The following is a 17,921-nucleotide window of genomic DNA, read 5'->3' on the forward strand; positions in this document are numbered from 1 at the left end:
AGAATTTGTTACAGATGTGGGAGCTAATGGTCACCAAGGAAAAAAAACAAACAAAACAAAACAAACAAAAAACTTTCTGAAACCCTTTCAGACAATTGGAAAAACAAAGGAGAATGCATAAATTTATGCATACTAAATTCTCCAAAATCTATATTAGGACTAGAAGAAGCATTTAAAGAAGGTAAAATGGAATTGAGAGTTAAAAATCAGTTAATTTCAGTTTTGAGTTTATATCTTCAACAGAAAAGCGAACAGGAGGACACCCCCTGAAATAGAAGAAATCCATAATCAAGTATATCTGGGAGTATGGGCATCTGAAGTTCCAGAAATGGCGATAAGAACTGCTGAAAAAAGGTGGACACATGCGTCCTGAGTAAAAGGACCCATAAAAGAATGGAAAAGTTGTGACTGAACCCAGAGACGCCAAGTTGACCCTCAAGAGGACTTGGGATAAGTAACTGAGAGAATTCATATTGACTCCTGTAAATTTGATATGGGAAATGCAGATATAGTTGAAATTATTTTAAGAAACCATAGGATAAGGGCCAGTACCAGTCCATGTCCTATATGCAAACACTGCAATTTGTATATTAGACCTAAGTGTCCCAATTGTTTGAAGCATATTATTACTCGTAGGGGAGACCAGGAACAATTTTTTGAGAAATCAATTACAGTTCTTTTGCATTCGGTGTGAAATTGCCACCTCATTGGAACAGTTGTTGTGGGTCAAATACTACTGCCATAGTAGCCGACGGGGAATATACCTTTAAGCTACCAGAGAGGGCAAGACCGGAGGGAATCGGTGCTGCAGCTGAAAAGGTCTGCCGAGGGCTGCAACCCCTGGGGCTGTGACCGCTGAGCACTATGATCCTGACCGGACCTCTTTTGGTGTCGGTTCTGATAGGAACCATATGGGAAAATGCCGTGGCTTCTAAAATCATTCACAACTGTAGTGAATGCATTACCACAACTAGACAAGGGAGAGTAACCTCTCAAATGCTGATCTACCACACCTTTTATGAATGCAAAGGAACAAAGACAGGCAGTTGCATATACAATCAAACTCAGTGAGAACAAATTCAGACGGAAGATTAATTGGAATAAGTTATAATGAAGTTATAACCAATTTGAGTACCTCACTGTCAATAATTTTTGATGCATGTGATATTATAGATGATGATTTAGATACTAATTGTGGAAGTTCAGAGTAGAGGCGGTACTACAGTAGCCAACCAAAATATATTTGCCCAGGTGGATACCAATGTCACATAAATCCTGATGATGTACCTAGTCAAACGGCTAGATATCAGTCATCACACCTCTGTGGAAGAAAAGGATGGTCTTGTGTATGCTGGAATACTGCAGGCTGGAGATATGACTAAATTTAATAGCAGGAATAGCTGTACAACCCGTGCCTGCAAGCCAGTAAATTTAACTGAAAAATTAGAAACAGAAAAAAAGTAACTAAAATTGGACTTAAAATATATGGAACTGAAGAAGACCCAAATGTGATTATTAGTATTAAGATCAAAGAAAAATATAAAGAGTCAATACAACATCATGTATTATCATGAAATGGAAACTGGAGTCCAATATGAAATTCCCACAGTTGCTAAAAAAATCTCTTTGTAAATCTTGCTGAAAATATAGCTAAAGCATTGAATGTAACTAACTGCCAAGGAAGGGGGGTATAGGCATTTGTTACTAAATTGAATAATAATCAAATGGTTCGCTGTCTTGGATTTAAAGGACTCTTTCTTTGCTTAATATTGGCCAAAGAAAACCAGAATTTATTGGCTTTTGAATAAGGAAAATCCTGACACAGTAAGGAAAACTCAACTAATTTGGACAGTATTACCTGAAGGGTTTAAAACCAGTCCAACAAGTTTTGAAATCAGTTAACACTGGAACTAGAAACATGGAATCCACCCACTCAGAGGGACTCTGTTACAATATGTGAATGACCTATTAATTGCTACAGGAACAAAGGAAGAATATGTCTCATTAATGGTGGGATTATTGAATTTTCTGGGGCTGAATGAATATCAGGTATCCAGACAAAAGGCCAAACTAATTCAAACCTGAGTTTCCTACCTAGGATATGAAACAACAGGAGAACATAGAAGTTGGAACTGCTAGAAAGGAAGCCATTTATCAAACACCACTATCATCAACCATCAAGGAGTTCTGTACGTTCCTGGGAATGACTGAATGATGCAGACATGGATACGTGATTATGGTGTTCTGGTAAGACCACTATATGAACTGTTAAAAGAAACCTCTCTTTGGAATAGACCGATTCTGTAGAGGAGGGCTTTAAAACAGAGCTAATGAGAACTGCAGCTCTGTGACTTCCAGATGTGACTAAACCCTTTTGGCTATATTCCTATGAAGAGGTAATAGCTTTGGTCCTTGCTCAGAAGCTAGGACCCTATAAGAAGACAGTGGTGCATTTTTCAAAACAGCTGGATGAAGCAAGCAAAGGATAGCCCAGATGCCTAAGAGCTGTGGCTGCAGTTGTCATGAACATTGAAGAGGCTTGCAAATTTACCTTGGGACAAAAGATTACTGTACTAGTGTCTCATGTTGTATTAGCAGTTCTGGAACAGAAAGAAGCCCACTGGTTATCTTCTTCATGGTTTTTTTTTTCTTTTGGTTTTTGTTTTTACCAAATTTGAAAGAAACCTGGAACATGCTGAACAAGAGCCCTGGAACTGTCTAAAGACAAAAGGATAAATATTTGGACTGATTCTAAATATGCATTTGTGGTCCATGGACATGGTGACGTCTGAAAAGAATGAAAACTCTTTTTTTTTAAAAAAAAATAAATAAATAAATTTAAGCTGGTGATTCTGATCAGGAAACTGGAAATAATTTGGCCAATATTGGAGCCAAACAAGAAGCTGAACAATCTTAAAATCATTCTTTTAATCCCTGATGACAAACTAACAATTGAGAAATCTAAACCTAGATATTCAAAGGAGGATAGAAAATTGATTGAAGATCTCGAAGGACAGGAAAACAAAGAGGGTTGGGTTCAGATACCTGATGGGCGAATTGTAATTCCTTATAATCAACTCTGGAGGCTAGTTCAAGAGGAACATAATAAAACTCATTGGGGTAGCAACTCTTTGTATAAATATTTGGACAAACAAATTGTAGGAAGGAATCTATACACCACAGTTCAATCAGTGACAAAACAATGTCAGCTCTGTCTTAAGAATAATCCTAAAACTGAAAACAGAAATCAAATTGGGACCATTGGGAGAGGAAATTATCCGGGACAGCAATGGCAAATAGATTTCTCTGAATTACCAAGAAAAGGGGGTTACCAATATTTGTTGGTGTTAACGGATACTTTTTCAGGATGGCCAGAAGCATTCCCTTGTAGAATAAATAATGTAAGACAAGTAATTGGAACATCGTTGTATGATATACCTTGTTTTGGAGCACCAGAGGCAATTTCTTCTGACCGAGGCTTACACTTTAGAGCAAAATAGTTACAAGAAACTAGCAAAAATAGAAGCTGATTGGCAACTACATGTACCATACAGGCCCCAGGTCAGTGGGCAAGTAGAAAAGATGGTTCATCTGATCAGAACATCAGATTGGTAAAATATGTCAGGAAATAAATTAATATTGGTACCAAGCCTTACTGGCTCTATTAAGGCTTTGAACTAAACCTCGGTCGAAAGAAAAGGCTAGACCATGTAAAATTTTATATGGAAGACCATATCAGTCCCAGTTTAAAAGAGAAAGTCTTCTGGAAGTGGGAGAAGGCCATCTCTGAGAGTTTGACCACCTTTACAGCAGTGAAGATAAAGGAACAACCTGCTTGGATACATTATTCAAGAATAAAGAAAGCACCAGAACCAGAGAAGACATGGCGGATTGAACCCTCAGGCTCCTGGTGTATGAAATTGTATCGGTCGTAATTTGAACTTATATGATAACTGGCATACTAGTTTGGGACCAATACTTATACCTGAAATTAATGCAGAATGTTGCTAAAATTGTTAATTGTAGTGGCTGTTGAGTGTGTGCACAGTTGCCTGAATCAGGAGATCAGGGCCGTCCATTAATTGGCATTCCAGTTTCCAACACTATCTCATGGACAAATTTGTGGGTGATATCTAAAATGGTATTACAAAGCCGAATGGCTCTAGACATTATTGGCTTCACAAGGAGGGGGTTGTTCCATAATCAGTGAAAGTTGCTGTTCCTGAAACAAATCTGGAGGAAATTTGGAAATAAATTAAAATCTTTCATAAAATGGCCAAGGATGATACCTCCTGGGGGCTTAAAGAAATATGGAAAAAGTTAACTTCATGGTTACTTGATCTCTCCTGTTTAAGGCAACTGGTTGCAGGATATTGTCTTAATATTAATTACTTGTGGTATAACAAAATTTTCTTTCTGGTATTGTAAATGATCTATAATAAGTTATGAAGACTGGAAAAAGAAATGAAACTTAAGTATCAAGTAGAAACAGGACACTTTCAAAAGACTCTAGATGGTAATGGTATTATATAAAATGTTGCAAAAGAATTTGCAAAAGGACAGAAAAAGGGGGGATTGAAACAAAGAGGCACAAAATGTAATCAGTTCTAAAGTAATGATAAGTTTGGCTTTGTAATGAAAAGTAACCGTTTTGCCTGAAGGCAGTTTCAGGTCCTCAGAACCTCAATACAAAAGGTGTGACAAGAACAGAATGGAAAACGACCAAGGGGTGGGTAGCACCTGGGACTAGCTGATGGCCAGGATGGCAGTAGTTAAAACCTATTGATAAGTAAAAGAACAGGATGATTGCTATATCTGTAATGTTAATTAAGCTGGGAACCACCATCATATTTTGTATGAATGCGGGAAACTTTCTGGAAATGATGTAATGTTCTCAGTGACCATATAAGGATGACCTGTAGAGCAATACGGGGACACACGTTAGGAGGAGCTATCCCCCGTGTCTCCCGGCGCCGTAATAAAGAATACCTGCTTGTCAACTTGAAACTCTGTTGGCGAGTTTGTTCATGGAGTTTTCTCCGAATCACACATCTGTAACAAATTATTTTCTCTCAGATTTAACACCGAATAAGTTGCTCCTCTATCCACTAAAATTCCACTTTATTTCCTCTAGTTCCTACTTTTAATTTAACCAGTGGATCTGCTAGGGTAGATTCCCCAGGTCCCTGTCAGTCTGGTTCCAATTCAGTCTCTGGAGCCACACCATGGCACTCCCCCCCCCCCCCCCCCCCCCCAGAGCAGTCTTGATACAGGGGTAACCAATGTACAGGGGGGTAATACAGAAAAATTGTACAAGGGGGTTAAAGGAATTCCTTTGCTTAAACAAAAGTATTGTCTGTCCTAAGTACCTGCCATTGCCATCTTGCCAAGGCATTGATTACTGCTGGAGGGGGAGAAGCAGATGCTAGTTCTACTGACAAGGGACAAAAGCAGATGATTGGTTCTACTGATAAGCCAGGGAGAGGCAGACTGGGTGCCCACCAAATCTTGAGTCCATGACAAAAGCACAGGTGTTTGGTCCTACATGGCATTCCCCCCAGGGCAGTCTCACTTCCAGGGTCCAGACTGCCCATAGCACACTCACCAATCCGGTTCCACAGAAGAGCCTACTCCCCCACCTCTGCTCAACATTCCTTCTCCATCAGTTTCAAAGCTACCACTTTCTTTCTTTATACACTTTCCATTTTTCCTCCTTTATTCCCGGTCCACATTTACCCAACAACCCTTCAGTTCCATCTGTCAACATGTCTGTTTCCACTTGTTTGCCTACCCCGGCGCCCATCCCATGCTCAAACACAGGAGCTGCTCGAGCTCCCCTCCTTTCCCTTTGGTTTTCCTTAACTTTAAACATCTTTCCCCAGTATCACAATCTGAACAACATCTCTTCAGCTTAGCTTTCAGTTTTTCCTGTTCTTTTCCAAAGCCAAAATTAATGGATCAGGCAGAGGTATATTAATTTTGCACTCTGTCACATCTGCATACATTACTTCATACCATTTTCCTTGCCACCTAAAAACAACATTATAAACAATGCATCATAAGTCAAAGTTGCATTTTAGGCCATATTTCCTGATCTTCCAAAGTATATGAAGGTCAGCATTGTTTACAATATTTTACCAATGTTTTCTTGTTTACAGAGGCCCCAGAAGTTCTTTCCAATGTGCCAAAATGTAACCCAATGCGCTTTTCTTCAGAATTTCCTTGTTTGCACCAGCTCCCGTTTCAGCCAATCTTTTACAAATTTCTATAGCTTCTCTTTCTCAGTGATCTGCAAATACACTTATGAAAATATGAGAGCACCTACACACAAGTTTTATGATATTCTTAAGGGGATCAGTAAAATAATATCTCTGAGTTCTGCAGATCAGCTCCCCTGTTGTTAGATCATAATTTCAGTTCCAGTAACATTTCCTTTGCAACCAGGCCTCTTCAAATTTTCTTTGACATTTTTACAAATCCTTCCCCAGTTTTTCCTTCTAACTTTCCGGAAGTCCTCCGGGACTTTGTGGCTTTCTCCACAAAGTAACCTTTTTATTTCTGGTTCCAAAGGGTAACTGATTGGGTAACTATAATTTCCACTCGACAGTATTTCGTAAGAAAACCCGAGCAATATCTGCCCCACTGGCATCCTGAGTGTCTGTAAAAGTGGAATCTACACCGAGAGCACTGCCACAATATCCATGCAAAATGCCACACGTCACATACAGTTACACTCCCACAAGGCACACTGGGACATTCTGAGCTACTTAATAACTGTACACACACAAGAATGTACACAGGACAGAAAAATGTAGCGAGAGGGGCAACCGGACATTTCCCTCCCCACTTTTCTAAGCTGCTTATCCAGTCAGGACACACAGGTTTACAGAGGAAGGACAGGGAGACAGCAGCCAGGCCCTACTGCTCACACAGACAGGACACACAGGACCAAAAAACATAGACGCTTCGTCCGTCTCTGGCAGCTCTCCTCGTGGAGGCACGGAACCGCGGATTGGGACTTCACACTCGCTTCGTAGCTCTGCTACGTCTCAGTCACACAGCAACACAAAGTTACACATGGCATCCCACACACTCACACTATGGTTCTGCTTACCCTTCTCCTGCTTCTTATGGTCCTGGCTCTCAGAATTTGAGATGCAGCGGAAACCTGGTGGGTTCGTTTACCCTTCACCTGCTTCCCTTAGAAGGTCCGGGCTCCCAAAATTTTGGATGCAGCGAAAACCTGGACTCGCCCGATCCGCTCCCAGGATCGGTAGCAGCCGCTCTATCGGTTGGCAAGCCCCCCGCTTGCAAGCCATACCTACCAAGGGGAACTTCGCTTTGCACCAGACGTCTCTGCGCGCCTTACCAGCAGCCCTGGGCCAAGCATACGCCTTACAGGCCCCCTTAATTACCTGAATCCCAAGCATACTGTTTCTCCTCAGCCGGCACAAGTTGTTGTCTGTCCCCGCAGTGAGCAGATGAGAAGCGGAACTCATCCAGGCAAGCAGCCTGTGGTGCCAAGGTTGTCCACACCTGTCCTGCAGCCTGACAGAGGCCTCCTGCCTGGCTCGCCAAATTGATGCGTGGATAGACTCCACAACTAGTTAAAGTTGTAAAGTAGGTATGCTTTTATTCAGTGCTGAGGTGCATGGGGATAGCTCCTCCAAAGCATGCACACCTCAGGGTTGTTTTCCCTTTACATTTATTCTCTTAAGGTATACATAGGCATGAGGTTGCTCAATCCGCCTATACATATTTATTATCTATCCCCCCTTTGTATTATAATGAACCGGAAGGTCCTTTGCACCTGCTCAGTGCCCCTTCTGGTCATGGGCAGGGGTATCAGGATGAAGTAAATGAGTCTTCCTCTTCTTAAACTTTACACCTTTTAACCTTCAGACATGGCCTTAGGGTATGGTCCATACCCAGTCTGCTTCTCCCTGGCTTATCAGTAGAACCAATCATCTGCTTTTGTCCCTTGTCAGTAGAACTAGCATCTCCTTCTCCCCCTCCAGCAGTAATCAATGCCTTGGCAAGATGGCAATGACAGGTGCTTAGGACAGACAATTCTTTTGTTTAAGCAAAGAAATTCTTTTAACCCCCTTGTACAATTTCTCTGTATTACCCCCCTATACACTGGTTACCTTTGTAACACTTGCAGGACCCAAACCAGAAGAAGCCCCCTGCTTCTTGAGGGTGTATACCAAACGGACGCTAGCAGCCGGGTATATGCCTTTACCTACGAGATTTCTTATCTCGATTTACGGAAGGCTTCCAAGCCTTGCGTATGCTTACCATACCAACCCAATTACCAATGTAGTCTTTATGCAAGATGCCCCCTGCACCTTACAGACTATAGAAAAGAAAAGAATACCTTTTATGAAGATGGTCCTTGTTTGTTCCCGCAGCGATCCGAATGAGTCAAGGGGTCCCTCTGGGAAAAATTCCCGAGGGCCCTAGGGAGCCCTGTCCTTGGTGGGACCTGCAGCCGAGCAGAGAGGGTCCCATCTGGGGTGCCAGATTGATTCGGAGAAAACTCCAGGAACAAACTTGCCAACAAAGTTTTCAAGCTGACAAGCAGGTATTCTTTATTGTGGCACTGGGAGACACGGGGGATAACTCCTCCTAACGTGTTTCTATTGCTACACAAGCCATCCTTATATAGTCCCTGGGCATACATACATATTCATGAGGCTGCGTATGGATTACATCATTTTCCAGAAAGCTCCCCGCATGCGTACAGAATTGTGGTGGTGGTCTCTGAGGGTCGTTTACTTCTTCCAACAATCTTCACCACTTCTGGCAGCCTTTGAAGCACGCACAGTACATGCTTGTACCAGTTTAATTGGTTTGTTAGCACCAGAGACATAATAACCCTCCTATCCTCCTACTTATCAGTTAGTTTAACTGTAGCCCATCATGGACACCTGCTATTCCCAGATACTCCTTATCCCTGCGTCCTGTTTTTCTAGACTGTTTTTCTTAAGACTACATCAACTATAACGATTTATCTTGTGCCAGTATGTTCTCTAGCTGTACTCTATTTTTTCTATGTACCATGTGCCTCAGTAATTTTCCACTGCTACTGTTACAAAGCCATTGAACTTAACATTGCTTAAAACTAATTCTAAAGGTTTATGTATTCCATTTTGTGATTTTGTGTTTCCCTTGTTTCAAGGTGATGACTGCACTGGGAGCGCAAGCCAGACCAGTTTCATGATCAATGAGTCTATTGCATTACAAGTCATTACCATGAAGTAAAGCGAAACAAGCCCCCCAGCCGATAAATACTAAACCACCAAATACTGGCTATAAGTAAGGTACGACATGCTGAAACTCTGATATCAAGTGCAACAACTTTGAGAGTCAATAAATCCGCATTGTGATGAATGACTATTAATTCCAAACAATGAATGCTTATCACAAATATGATTAGACACATTCTGGTCAGATCTGATCATTACCATACAGAGGAACAATAACCTAGCCCAGCCCCAAAGCTGACTAACACTAAAACAGCACCTACTAGCTGCAAGTAAGATACGACATCCTGAAACTCTGAGACCAAGAGTAAACTCCAAGAGCAAATAGATCAACATAGTGATGAGTGACTATTAATCCGAAACAATGAATGCTTATCACAAATACTATTAGACACACTCCTGTCAGATCTTTTGCTTTCTCAACACTTCGCATCCCATATTGGGTGCCACAAAGGACTATCATGGTTTAAGTCAAGCTGGTAATTCAGAATCATGCAGCCACTTGCTCACTCCCCCCACTTCAAGTGTGTTTGTGTGTATGTGTGTGTCCCGCCTGGAAGGCTGGAGAGGAGAATCAAAAGAATGCAATTCCCATAGGTTGAGATAAGAACAGACCAGTAAATAAGGTACCATACAAAACCATGACTGCTACCACCAATAATAATGTGTCTGAGGTTCAGCTGTAGCAGTATGTTCATGATCAGCATATAAACCTGGGGAGTTACTCAGAAGGCACAGATCACAACTGGGGTTGGGCTGCATATCAGTTGATGAGTAGTGAGCAATTTTATTCTCCCCCGTTGTTATTTCCCTTATCATTATTATTATTATTATGGCAGGTGGAAGAACAACAAGTGCTAGTTGCGATCACAACAGTGCACTGGTGGCAATATCGCACAAACTGAGATTCCATGATACTCATCCATAAGCTGGTCCGTATACTGGAGAGCCAAGGAGTAATAAGCAGGACCTGCTCACCCTTTAATAGCCCCATATAGCCAGGGCAAAAGTCAAATGGAGAGTGAAGACTAACAGTAGACTATCAGGACCTGAATGAAGTCACACCACCTTTGAGTGCTACCATGCCAGATTCCTTTGGCAGCAGAGTGCAGGCCACAGTTTGCTTTTACTTGGAGGGGCGCCCAGTACACTTGGAATCCACTGTCCCAGGGGTGGAAATGCAGTCCTACCATCTGACATAGACCGATCCAGAATGCACTGGAGCAGGGGCAAGCTCCAGAACACATGCAATACACTGATGACATTATTGTGCGGGGTGATATAGCGGAAGAAGTTTTTGAGAAAGGGAAGAAAATAATCCCAATCCTTCTGAAGGCCGGTTTTGTCATAAACCAAAGTAAGGTCAAGGGACCTTCACAGGAGATTCAATTTTTGGGAATAAAATGGCAAGATGGACATAGATCCCCACGGATGTGATCAACAAGATCACACCAATGTCTCCACCAGCTAAGAACAAAGAAACACAAGTTTTCCTAGGTGTTGTGGGGTTCTGGAGAATGCACATCCCAAATTACAGTCTGATTGTAAGCCCTCTTTATCATGTGACCCAGAAGAATGATTTAAAATGGGGCCCCAAGCAACAATATGCCTTTGAACTAATTAAATGGCAGATAGTTCATGCAGTAGCCCTTAGGCCACTCTGGACAGGGCAAGATGTAACGTGTGCTCTATACCGCAGCCAGGGAGAATGATCCTACCTGGAGCCTCTGGCAGAAAGTTCCAGGGGACACTTGAGGCTGACCCCTCTGCTTTTTGATTTGGGTATACAGAGGATCCAAGGCCAGCTATACTCCAACTGAAGAAGAGATACTGGCAGCCTGTGAAGGGGTTCGACCTGCTTCAATAGTGATTGGGACTGAGGCACAGCTCCTTCTGGCACTCCTGTTTCCCTTGCTGAGCTGGATGTTCAAAGGCAGGTTCTCCTCTACACATCATGCAACCCATGCTACATGGAGTAAGTGGGCTGCACTAATTAAACAAAGATCTCTCTGCCCAGAGGGCAGAGATTTTGGAATGTCACCAGAAGAGGCAGTGGTGAGTGCTAAATTGGCCCCACCATATAATGAACAGTCAGAAAGTGAGAAGCAATATGCCTTGTTTACTGATGGGTCCTGCCATACTGTGGGAAAGCATCAGATGTAAGGCATCTGTATGGAGTCCCTGACCACAGGTTTCAGAAACTGCTGAAGGAGAGGGTGAATTGAGTCAATTTGCTGAGGTTAAAGCCATCCATCTGGCCTTCGACACTGCTGAACGAGAAAGGGGGCCAGTACTTCATATCTATACTGATTCATGGATGGTGGTAAATACCTGTGTGGGGAGTTGAAGCAATGGAAGCAGAGCACCTGGCAATGCAGAGGGAAACCCATATGGGCTGCTCCACTGTGGCAAGATTATCACTGCCTGGGTACCTGTTGGTGAAGGTACGATACGCAGATGCTCATATACCCAAGAGTCAGGCCACTGAGGAACCAGAACAACCAATAGGTGGATAAAGCTGCTAAGATTGAAGTGGTTCAGACAGATTTAGATTGGCAACATAAGGGGAAATTATTTTTAGCCTGGGGGGCCCATGACACCTCAGGCCACCAAGGCAGAGATGCAACATACAGATGGGCTCCTGAATGAGGGGTGGACTTAACCATGGACACTATTGCCCAGATTATTCATGAATGTCAAGCATGCTGCATTTAAGCAAGCCAAGCTGTTAAAGCCTCCCTGGTATGGAGGACGATGGCTGAAGTACAAATATTTGGAGGCCTGGCAGATTATCTACATCACACTCCCACCAACCCACCAAAGCAAATGCCATGTGCTTACCATGGTGGAAGCAACCACTGGATAGCTGGAAACATAGGCTGTGCCTCATGCCCCTGCCCGGAACACTATCCTGGGCCTTGAAAAACAAGTCTTGTGATGACACTGCACCCCAGGGAGAACTGGGTCAGAAAATGGGACTCATTTTCGGAACAAGCTTATAGACACTTGGGCCAAAGAGCATGCCATTGAGCGGGTATATTACATCCCCTATCATGCACCAACCTCTGGGAAAATGAAATGGTACAATGGGCTGTTAAAAACTGCACTGAGAGCAACGGGTGGTGAAATTTTCAAACACTGGGATACACATTTCATAGAATCATAGAGTAGTCAGGGTTGGAAAGGACCTTCAGATAATCTAGTTCCAACTCCCCTGCCATGGGCAGGGATACCTCACACTAGACCATGCCACCCAAGGCTCTTTCCAACCTGGCCTTGAACACCGCCAGGGATGGAGCATTCACAACTTCCCTGGGCAACCCATTCCAATGCCTCACCACCCTTACAGTAAAGGACTTCTTCCTTATATCGAGTTTAAAGTTCCCCTATTTAAGTTTTAATCCATTACCCCTTGTCCTCTCATTACAGTCCCTAGTGAAGATTCCGTCTCCAGCATCCCTGTAGGCCCCCTTCAGATACTGAAGTTTTACAAAAAGGTTGGTCGGCGCTAGGGGATCTGCCAACAGGGCTGGCCCAGCCCAGTCAGAACTTTTATGCACTGTAGAAGGGGATAAAGTTCCTGTGGTGCACATAAAGAATTTGTTGGGGAAGACAGTCTGGGTTATTCCTGCTTCAGGTAAAAGCAAACCCACTCATGGGATTGCTCAAAGATATACTTCGTGTGCAAGTCTGGTTTTAACATGAAACAAGGGGGAGAAAAAAACACAAAATGGAATATATAAACCTTTAGAATTAGTTTTAAGCAATGTTAAGTTCGATGGCTTTGTAACAGTAGCAGTGGAAAATTACTGAGGTGCATAATACATAGAAAAAAAAATAGAGTACAGCTAGAGAACATACTGGCACAAGATAAATTGTTATAGTTGATGTAGTCTTAAGAAAAACAGTCTAGAAAAACAGGACACAGGGATAAAGATTATCTGGGAATGGCAGGTGTCCAGGATGGGCTACAGTTAAACTAACTGATAAGTAGGAGGATAGGAGGGTTATTATGTCTCTGGTGCTAACAAACCAATTAAACTGGTACAAGCATGTACTGTGCGTGCTTCAAAGGCTGCCAGAAGTGGTGAAGATTGTTGGAAGAAGTAAACGACCCTCAGAGACCACCACCACAATTCTGTACGCATGCGGGGAGCTTTCTGGAAAATGATGTAATCCATAGGTATTGAATAATAATCAGAAAAGTTTTGCCACCTTGGATTTAAAGGATGCTTTCTTTTGCTTACCATTGGCCAAAGAAAGCCAAAATTTATTTGCTTTTGAATGGGAAAATACTGACACAGGAAGGGAAACTCAATTAACTTGGACAGTATTACCTAAAGGGTTTAAAACAGTCCAGCAATTTCTGGAAATCAGCACGAGAACTAGGATCATGGAAGCCACCTACTCAGACGGGGACTCTGTTACAATATGTGGATGACCTATTAATTGCAACAGAAATAAAGGAAGAATGTATCCAGTGGACAGTGGAATTATTACCTTTTCTGGGACTGAATGGTTATTGGGTATCCAGACAAAAGGCCCAACTAATCCAAACCCTAGTTTTCTACCTAGGATATGAAATAACAGGAGGAGGAGGACAGAGAGAACTTGGAGCTTCTAGAAAAGAAGCCATCTGTCAGACTCCATGACCATCAACCGGCAAGGAGCTCTGGACATTCCTGGGAATGACTGGATGGTGCAGACTTTGGATCCATGATTATGGTCTTCTGGTAAGACCACTATATGAAGTGCTGAAGGGAAACAAACCCTGCTTCTTTAGAATGGACTGATTCAGGAGAGGGGGCTTTTAGAAATCTAAAACCAGAGCTAATGAGAGCTGCAGCTCTGTGACTTCCGGATGTAACTAAATCCTTTTGGCTATATTCTTGTGAAGAACAGGGAATAGCTTTGGGGGTCCTTGCTCAAAAACCAGGACCCTACATAAGGGCAGTGACTTGTTTTTCAAAACAGCTGGATGAAGCGAGCAAAGGATGGCCCAGATGCCTAAGAGCTGGGGCAGCAGTTGTCGTGAATATTGAAGAAGCTCGCAAATTCACCTTGGGACAAAAATTACTGTGCTAATGTCCCATGTTGTATCAGCAATCCTAGAGCAGAAAGGAGCCCACTGGTTATCTCCTTCACGTTTTTTTAAATACCAGGCCACCCTTGTGGAACAAGATGATATAGAAATTGTGGTCACTAATGTTGTCAATCCAGCATCCTTTTTGCAGGATCAATTGACATAACCGCTAATACATGACTACTTGGCCACCATAGAGACAGTATATTCAAGTGGACCAGACTTGAAAGAAAAACCCCTGGAGGATGCTGATTCTTGGTTTACTGATGGTAGGAGCTTCATGAAAAATGGTAAACGAAAGGCAGGATATGCCATTAACACCACTTCACAGGTAACAGGGGCTAAACCTTTACCCTCCAATACCTCTGCCCAGAAGGCAGAAATAATGATGTTAACGAGAGCCCTAGAAAGGATAAATATGTGGACTGATTCTAAATATGCATTTGGTGTGGTCCATGTACATGGTGCTAACTGGAAGGAACGAGGACTTTTGAACACACAAGGGAAACAGATTAAATATGCTATAGAAATTCTACAGTTACTGGAGACTGTTCAGGTACCTGAAGAAGCAACTATTATGTGCTGTGAAGGACATCAACAAGGTGACTTTGATCAGGAAATTGGAAATAATTTGGCAGATTTTGAAGCCAAATGAGCAGCTGAACAATCACAAATCATGTCCTTAATCCCTGATGGCAAACTAACAATTGAAAAATCTAAACCTAGGTATTCAAAAGAGGATAGAAAATTGATCCATGATCTAAAAGGACAGGAAAATAAAGAGGATTGGGTTCAGATACCTGATGGGTGAATTGTAATCCCCTGTAACCAACTCTGGAAGTTAGTTCAGGGAGAACATAATAAAACTCACTGGAGTGGCAACTCTTTATATAAATATTTAGACAAACAAATTATAGGAAGAAATCTATACACCACAGTTCAATCAGTGACAAAACAATGTCAGTTATGTCTTAAGAATAAGCATAAAACTGAAAATAGAAATCAAACTGGGACAATTTTTACCACTAGATTTCACTAAAACAATCTTGTCATTATAGTAGGTTTTGTAACATGTTACCAAGAGCTCATCTAAGTTTGAATTAGGAGGGAGATGAAAATGGTTTAGTCATTGCACATATATATGTGCTTTTAATCTTCAGTAGTGCAAGGCAACCAGCCCAGTTCTCAGTGAGAGTGTAATGTGCTAGTACCACCTATGTGAGCCTGTGTGATGGCTGTTACTCTGGAGCAGTTCTGTGGACCTGCTCCTCAGTTACCTTCCTTGTATTTTGTAGAGGAGGACTACAACTCTTGACATGCCATGCCAGACCTTGATGTGAGGGATGGCCTCTGCTGTTATCAGAGAACCATTCAGGAGAAAAAGGGCAGGCCTAGCTGTGTACAGCTATCGACAGGGCCATACTGACTGCCAGAGAAACGTATAAAGCCCCAGAACTCAACGACATAAAGAAACAGCAATGATAGAAATCTTTGCAATATCTATTCTATTACGTGTGACCATGGGTAACAGACAAGTACACTGGGCACATCTGTTAAATCCCAAATATTCCAACCTGTTACATGGTGTGTAGGATTCACTGTTATGCCACATGTTATAAAGGTTCAAGTGACTTCAAATCAGACTAATCTTAATGAAATAATGCTGCCTGGAGTAGTGGGTGTTATGTTCAGTTATGTCCAGTATCTGAAGGGGGCCTAAAGGGATGCTGGGGAGGGACTATTCATTAGGGACTGTAGTGATAGGAGAAGGGGTAACAGGTTGAAACTTAAACAGCAGAGGTTTAGACTGGATATAAGGAAGAAATTCTTTACTGTTAGGGTGGTGAGGTCCTGGAATGGGTTGCCCAGGGAGGTAGTGAATGCTCCATCCCTGGCGGTGTTCAAGACCAGGCTGGATGAAGCCTTGGGTGATATGGTTTAGTGTGAGGTGTCCCTGCCCATGGCAGGGGGGGGTTGGAACTAGATGATTTTGAGGTCCTTTCCAATCCTAACTATTCTATGATATGCCAAATCGCTGTAGTTGTGTGTAAGCAATAGTATATAAGGAGTTAATGCTTTGCAATAAATGGCTTTTTGTCTGATCATATTGGTCTCTGACTGAGTCCTTTCTGTGGCACCTACATAGACCAAAGTGGCAGAATTGAAACAGATCTGGAGGAAATTTGGAAACAAACTTGTTGACGCAGGAGTCACGGACAACACGGAGACGATCAATGTGATCAAGCGATTGCCAAACTTTATTAGATACAGTGCTCTTCTTATACCCTTACTCCCTTATGTAACAGCCTTGGATACTGAGCTCTAATTGGTTAGTCTAGAGGTTACTATCATTTACAGAGCTAATGTTTACAACTTGTTATAATTGTGATTAAATATCTTACTCTAAAAATACAGGGGGAAACTACAACCTTGGCAGAGATCATTCTCTGCACGTTTTCAGTGGAAAATTACAGAGGCCTAACAAGACAGTTGACCTTGCTTATGCCTGCCAAGAATCTTCTTACTTTACAGTAACAAGGCTCAGGGAATCAGGATCGCTCACTACGTGGCCTTGGCTCTTTCAGAATTCCCACAAATCCCCCTTCTTGTTTTTGAGCGATTCAGATATCCTTTACAGCTTTTTCTATAATACGTTTTATACATTGTAAGATACAAGGAATAATCATTAAAAATAGGATTCAAAATGTTAGTAACATTAAAACACCTTTAATAGTATCTTTAATGCAACCCTTGATTCCTTAAAGCAGAAGCATTCTGATGCAAACGGAATGTGAAACAGCTGCAGAAATTAACTGCTTAGGAAAATATACAGGACACCGTCTGCTCTCAACACACACACACACACGCATGGGATCCCACAAGCACACTCCACACAACTTCAATATTTGAAACACAAAATCCAGACAACCATTACTCCCTCTACACAGTCCCACATGCAGAGCACGGCACAAGGACCCTGTGAAGACTATCAGGAAACCAGCTCCGAGAAGCATCATTGCAGTGCGAGGTGGCAGGCTCAACCTTAGCAGGCCTCCCCGCAGAGGCTCTGCCTCCCTCACATTGCATGAGGCTTGGGCTTTTATACTGACCAAAATGCACACTCGTTCCAACACAGGTGGCCAGCCTATGTCAGAAGAAGTTGCCAGCAACATCTATATAGGTTTCCAAGGGTTGATAGAAACATGGACATACTTATATTTACCAACTTCTAGTACATGAGTATCACAGACAGACTGTATCACAGGAGTTGTATATGGAGTCCCAACTCCATGGTCTGACACATTCTGCCCGATACCTCTGATAAGAGTATACAAGAGATCTTCCCATTGCGGATCTTGATCCAGCACACACCATGGGAAATCGTGCAATACATCTGCATCCCCCACCCATTTCGTTTCTCCCTTTACAGCTGCCCATTTATCATGAGGATCTGGGGGATATAAATCAGGCTTCTTTTCCGGATGAATAGGCTTCAGGTCAAAAGCACCATCCAGGTCAGCATCGGCATTATCAGGCGTCAGAATCTCAGGAGCAGTAACAGCAAACAGATG

Source organism: Melopsittacus undulatus (genome assembly GCF_012275295.1).
Source record: "Melopsittacus undulatus isolate bMelUnd1 chromosome W unlocalized genomic scaffold, bMelUnd1.mat.Z SUPER_W_unloc_2, whole genome shotgun sequence".
Taxonomy (NCBI): Eukaryota; Metazoa; Chordata; class Aves; order Psittaciformes; family Psittaculidae; genus Melopsittacus; species Melopsittacus undulatus.